We start from the raw sequence: 6,000 nt of genomic DNA on the forward strand, positions 1-6,000 counted from the left end.
AAACAGGAGAAGCAAAACTAGCAGAGCTAACTATGCATGTTGTTGAGTATTGCAAACAAAACTCAAATAAAGCAAGTAGCTAAACACGAGAGCAGTAACAAACAAAGTGCTAAACAAGCGAAATAAGCAACTGTAGCAATCTGACTAATTCTATAGGTAGAGAGTAACTAACTTCACCAAGCAGTAAAGCATGGTAAGTAGAGTAACTAAACAAGATATGCATTCATAACAGAGCTCACAATGCATGCAATTACCACTAAATTCTTCAGTCCACCAGCAAGTAACTACATTAATCATTAGATGCAAGTTATTGCACAACAATCAGTTTATAAGCTACACACGATAAGCAATCACATGACAACAGTTATATATTAATCACAAGATGTAGACAGCTTATAAGATAAACAACTACATTAGTCTTAGTTGTAAATAGTTCATAGATTATGAGTTATAAGCAATCACATTCGTCATAAGATATGCAAGCCAACAAGTGCTACATTACAACAAGCACCAAGTAGTAAAGCAAGTCACATACTAATATATTGCAACTAGTATATTGCTATTATCATAAGCATTTAATTAGTACGAGCAGCTAGTTATTACTAGCAAAGAACTGCGTAAGCAGTTCAACCAACTAGAGCAGCGCCATAACAGACGTGTATAGTTCAACGAGTAGTACGCTGAACTACAGAGCAAACAAGCAATTCATGTCATAGCACGCACATCTCATAATAATATGAGTAGGTTATATTTTGCTCTGATTATTAGCTAGCCATTGTGGGTATGCACAAGGCACGAAACGTAGAAACAATCGAGATCGATCTAGGGGTTTATTATGCTATGTATTTTATAATACTCCGAATGACTGACTGAGTCCGCTCCTAAGGGGACGACCAGTGACCAAGAGAGTAAATTCCAAAAGGCATAAGTGGCTCATGGATACATCCAAACTTTTGCAGAAGTGGCCTGAAAGCTATCTTTGTAGCCTATTTTCCCTGACTTTGATGACTGGAGAAGCCGAGTCTTTTGCCCGTAATAGCCATTAATGGTCTGTCTATCAGAGTTTTGTACCATCTATCATCTATCTTGATGAACCATTTCGAACAGGCATGTCAGGGGTTTCTTAACCGCCGCCCCATTTTACATGCTTGTGTCCATTATACTCACCCAAGCATCTTGCCTGTGAAGGCGAAACCATCATCATTAGGTGATTAAACGCGTCAGTGCATATTTGAGGCAACCACACACCTCTCATCTGACTCACCGCGATATACAACGTACATGTTCAAAAGTATAACTACGATGAGAGGAGTCAACTTATTGTGAGGGTGAAAATGTCACTATTTTGTGGTCTCAAAACACGTGTCATTGCACGTCCGAGATAGACATAGACCTTTCATCCTACTCATCGTAGTACGCAGCATACATGTTCAAAAGTACAACTACGATGAGAGGGGTATGGATTTCTCAAAGGAAATCCCCACAACATTATTTTAGCAAAGTACACTATGTAACCATTCAAGTTCCAACTTGACATACTCTGGTCCTTTAGACCGTCACGAGCTTCTTGCCTGTTAGGCAAATATCAAGGTTACATGATTACCATAAAGTCCCAAAACATATTTTGAGGTTACCTAAGACCTCTCATCCTACTCCTCGTAGTCCAAACATATCGTACATGACTAAGAGTACAACTATGAGGAAAGGGGTATGGATTTCTCAAAAGAAATCCATCAGCAATAATCTCATGAAGGAAGAAAATAAGCCAACTATCTTAGTTTGGCTAGAAAACCCAATAATTAGGTCCCGCGTCAGAGGTGATGTAGCAATGGTCTAACGATGGCGCATGTTCCTCAGTAGAACCTTTGCCCATCCCATGCACATGCCCCTAAACGGGGTCATCCGAGTTGCATCAAAAACATAAGTTGAAGTTGTAGAAGACTTCTCCCGAATACATCAATTTGAGAGATCCAACCACTATCTCGTAAAAGACTTTAAAAATCCGCTTTACAAAACTATACATTTCGAAAATAGGTTTGTGCCTAAAAGTCATCTTTTTTGGAGAACCAAAGTGCATAAGTGCGCATCGTATCTTTTAACACAAATGAATGAAAAAGAAATATACTCAAAGTTGCACTTAAGTGCAAGTCAGCAGAAGCGAGCATGTGCATAATACAGTGCGATGATAAAGTGCAATCGATTCCCAACATGCAAAACTATGTGTCAAGCATAAAATCTCATAGGCAATGCATAAGGTATGAAACAATACCTCAGCTAATCAACCAAGAAAGTAAGTACTCAAGGCAATGCATGAGGTACAAAACCACACCTCGGCCAAACAAACATGCAAGCAAGTGAATACCCAAGGCAGTGCATAAGGTACAAAACTGTAGCTCAGCTAACCAAACATACAAGCAAATAATATGCAAAGTAAAAGAGCATCAATAATATAAAAACCAAAAAGGACAGAAAGAAAAGCCTTGGCGCATAAAGCACGGGGCAACAGAAAAGAAAGTGCATAAATTAAAAGAGACAAAATGTAAAAGTCCTGGCGCATAAAGTGCAGGGCAACAAAAAGGAAAGTAAAAAAATTAAAACACAGAAAGTAAATGCAAAACAAAAGCTTGGGCACATAAAGCGCATCGGCAAAGTAAAGATAAGAAAGTAAAAAGCCATGACACATAAGGTGTGGGGCAACAAAAAGGAAAGTACCAAAATAAAAAGAAAAAGCCTAGGCACATATAGTACGACAACAACAGAAAAGTAAAATACAGAAAAAATAAAGAGGACAAGGATCGTGAAACCGCGTCCTTGAGTTAAAAGACATACATATATATTTTTATACGTATACGCATATAATTGTCTCTTTTTTTCTATTTTTAATTATCTTTTATTATTTTAGCAATTGTCTGTTTATTGTCCTTTCATGCAACATTCTCCTACCTTGAGGGGTTGTGGTTCTGCATATGCTGGCAAGCGTAAGAAAGCACATGCTCAAGCCACGAGGTGCGAGCTGGCTCCATCGTGCAACCTGTAAGCGTTAGCATGAACATAACTTGAAAAAGAAAGGAGATCGATAATGTAATATCGCGTATTTTCGTACTTAGTCATTTCATGGGAGAAAAATCGTTTGAGGCTCGATTTTTAGATCGTTGTCTTTGAGTTTGGGCTTGGCCCAGGTCCCATCGACAAGGTTGTAATGAGCCAATTGAAGTGTGAAAAAGAATTTTATTTTTGACCTTTAAATTTATGTAAAATTCGAGCAAAATTTAGGTTATTTTTGGACAAAATTCAAAGTTTGATATTTGTGTAATATGTCATTGGATGCGTTTCAAAATTATGAGTACAATAATATTTTATTTTCCTTGATTCGGGCTACGTTTGGCTCAAAAATTACGTTTTATAAAAATTAAGCAGTTTATCAAAACAAATTCTGAATTGGATCAGGTTGGATCCAATACATATGATCCAAATTATTATGAATTTGGATCTTATTAAGGCCTACTTAAATCTAGATTTAAACCAGATCTTGATCCATTTTCGTTTTGGGTATGGGTTTGAATTTTTGGATTCATATCTAGTTCCAAATTCAAGCCCCTTGATTTTCCAGCTTTAAATTGAATACAAAGCTTTAATTTGAGGTTTAATATGGTTAGGGAGCCTTCTAGGTTAATTTGGATATTTTTGGAAGTTTTTAGATAATTTTAATTAATATACAACTCCATGTACTATAACATTGGTGTAGACTGTGACATTGTGCTTTTGGTAAGTTTCTATCTATATGATTACCGTATGTTGTACCGTGGCCTAGAATTTACTTGCTTTTGTATAAACCACAAGTTGGATTTTTCATAGACATGTTGGGTGTCAACATTGGCCCGTGGAGGCTTCACATCACAGAGGTTGCTCCTTTACAAAATAATGACATCGATTGTGACATCTTTGTAATAAAGTATATTGAAGCAATATACTATAGACGAGCACCAGAATTTACTGTTGTATGTTGTACACTTAAACATATTTTATTATCCTATATTATTGGTGACTACATTTCTATATTGGTTAGACTTTCAATTTTTTTTCCAGGACGATATATCTGGATTCCGCACCAAACTATGCGAAAAATTGATAGATTTTCTAATTGTAGAAGATATAAAAATCAATATCATCCTGCAACAAAAAGGTAATATGACAACAATATATAAATTGAGTCTCCAATAATATAGAATAATAAAACATGTTTAAGTGTAGAGCATACAGTGTCGAAATCAGGTTCGTGTTCATTGTATATTGCTTCAATATACTTCATTATAAATACACCACAATCGATGTCATTATTTTATAAAGAAGCATCGTGTGTACAATGAAACCTCCACTCGCCAATGTCGACACCCAAGACGTCTTTGAGGAATCCCTCTTGTGGTTAATGTTGAAGCTAGTAAATTCTGGGTCACCGTACAAGATACGATACACTTATAGATAGAAACTCACCAAATGCATAATGTCACATTGTATACTAGTGTGAAAGTCCAATGAGTTGTAGCACCATAGTTGTTTTTTTCGTAAATCTATCACGTACAAGACCCAATGCACAGAAGATTGCCACAATATATGAATCAATATCTGCAAATCAATAATAAAATATCTTACAAATCGATATGGAAATTCATATTGATAGCTTATAAATTGATATTAAGAATCAACATACAAATCGATATTAAGAATCAAAACAATGTCTTAAATCGATATAATATCTTATAAATCGATAGTACAAATCATATTAGGATTGTTATGCCTCATAAACCATTGACAGCAAGTTTCTTCACTTAGCTTTTCACTTGACCAAAAGTCTCCGCAGTGATCATCATTACCCCAACATTGTTGTTCATCTTGAAATCCAATGGCGTATGGCAGTCGGCAGACGAAACATTGTTGAATGAAACAATGATAATAGTAAGGTTAAAACATGAAGCAACAAGAGTAAACCAAAAAAGAAAATAAACATATAAAGGAACCGATATACCATGAAATAAGGGGTGACGACGCGTCTAGTATTGGTTGTTGCGTTGCTTTGAATATACATGACGAAATCGTATATAGTCTGTTTGCAACAAATATGCACATGTTAACATACATACCCATGACATACGTAAATATATAACTAATAGTGGTTTCATACATACAAAATTATTGATAGTGTTTCCTTCTGCAAATTCATCTTGCAGCCGCTTGATGTTATCTAGAAGCTCTTTGTTGAGTTTTTTAGCACCTTTTTTTGTGGTTATTCCACTGACATTAGCATAATATTCAATAAACGATTTGTCATATTATATTGCAATTCCTTTCTATAATACACAAAACAAATCAAATATACGACATAAAAGAGACAAATTTTGAAGAAACTCATCACGAGGTTTAGAAAATATATGCCTTATTCACCGTCGTTGGTCGTGTAGTTATCGTCGTCTCCTTCCTCGCCATCAATACTCCCCTTACGATAAAGCAGGTTATATATTTGACCCACAAACACGTCATTTATAAAGGAAATGTCGGTTCATCTGTTCCTTACTCATGAAACAAAGTGAAGCAACACCCTCCTGAACTTGTGTGACGTGTCATTCATTTATAAAAAAATGTCGTTTCACATACCGCTCTTGTTCAAAAATCGTGTGCAAAGTATATAATAAACAAAAGTTCATGCGCAAAGAATTAATAAACAAAAAAGAATTTCAAAAATAGCATGTAAACTAAAAACTATTGTGTCGATTTATTTATTATTTTTCTTTTTCGCCTTTAAAAAAAAGAATTATAACTGGTTGCAAGCCAATCGATATCAAGCAAATCGCGAAAACATGTAGCTTTCATACGTACAAATCGTTTATGCCTTTTATCAATCATTGTGTAAATCGTGATAGGAAGACAACTCGTAAAAGTAAATCATAATTTTCACAGTGCATAACGCTAAATGCTTCTTCGGTTTTATTTATGAAGGTCGAATGT

The sequence above is a fragment of the Nuphar pumila genome, chromosome 10 (genome assembly GCF_984573655.1).
Source record: "Nuphar pumila chromosome 10, dmNupPumi1.hap1.1, whole genome shotgun sequence".
NCBI lineage: Eukaryota > Viridiplantae > Streptophyta > Magnoliopsida > Nymphaeales > Nymphaeaceae > Nuphar > Nuphar pumila.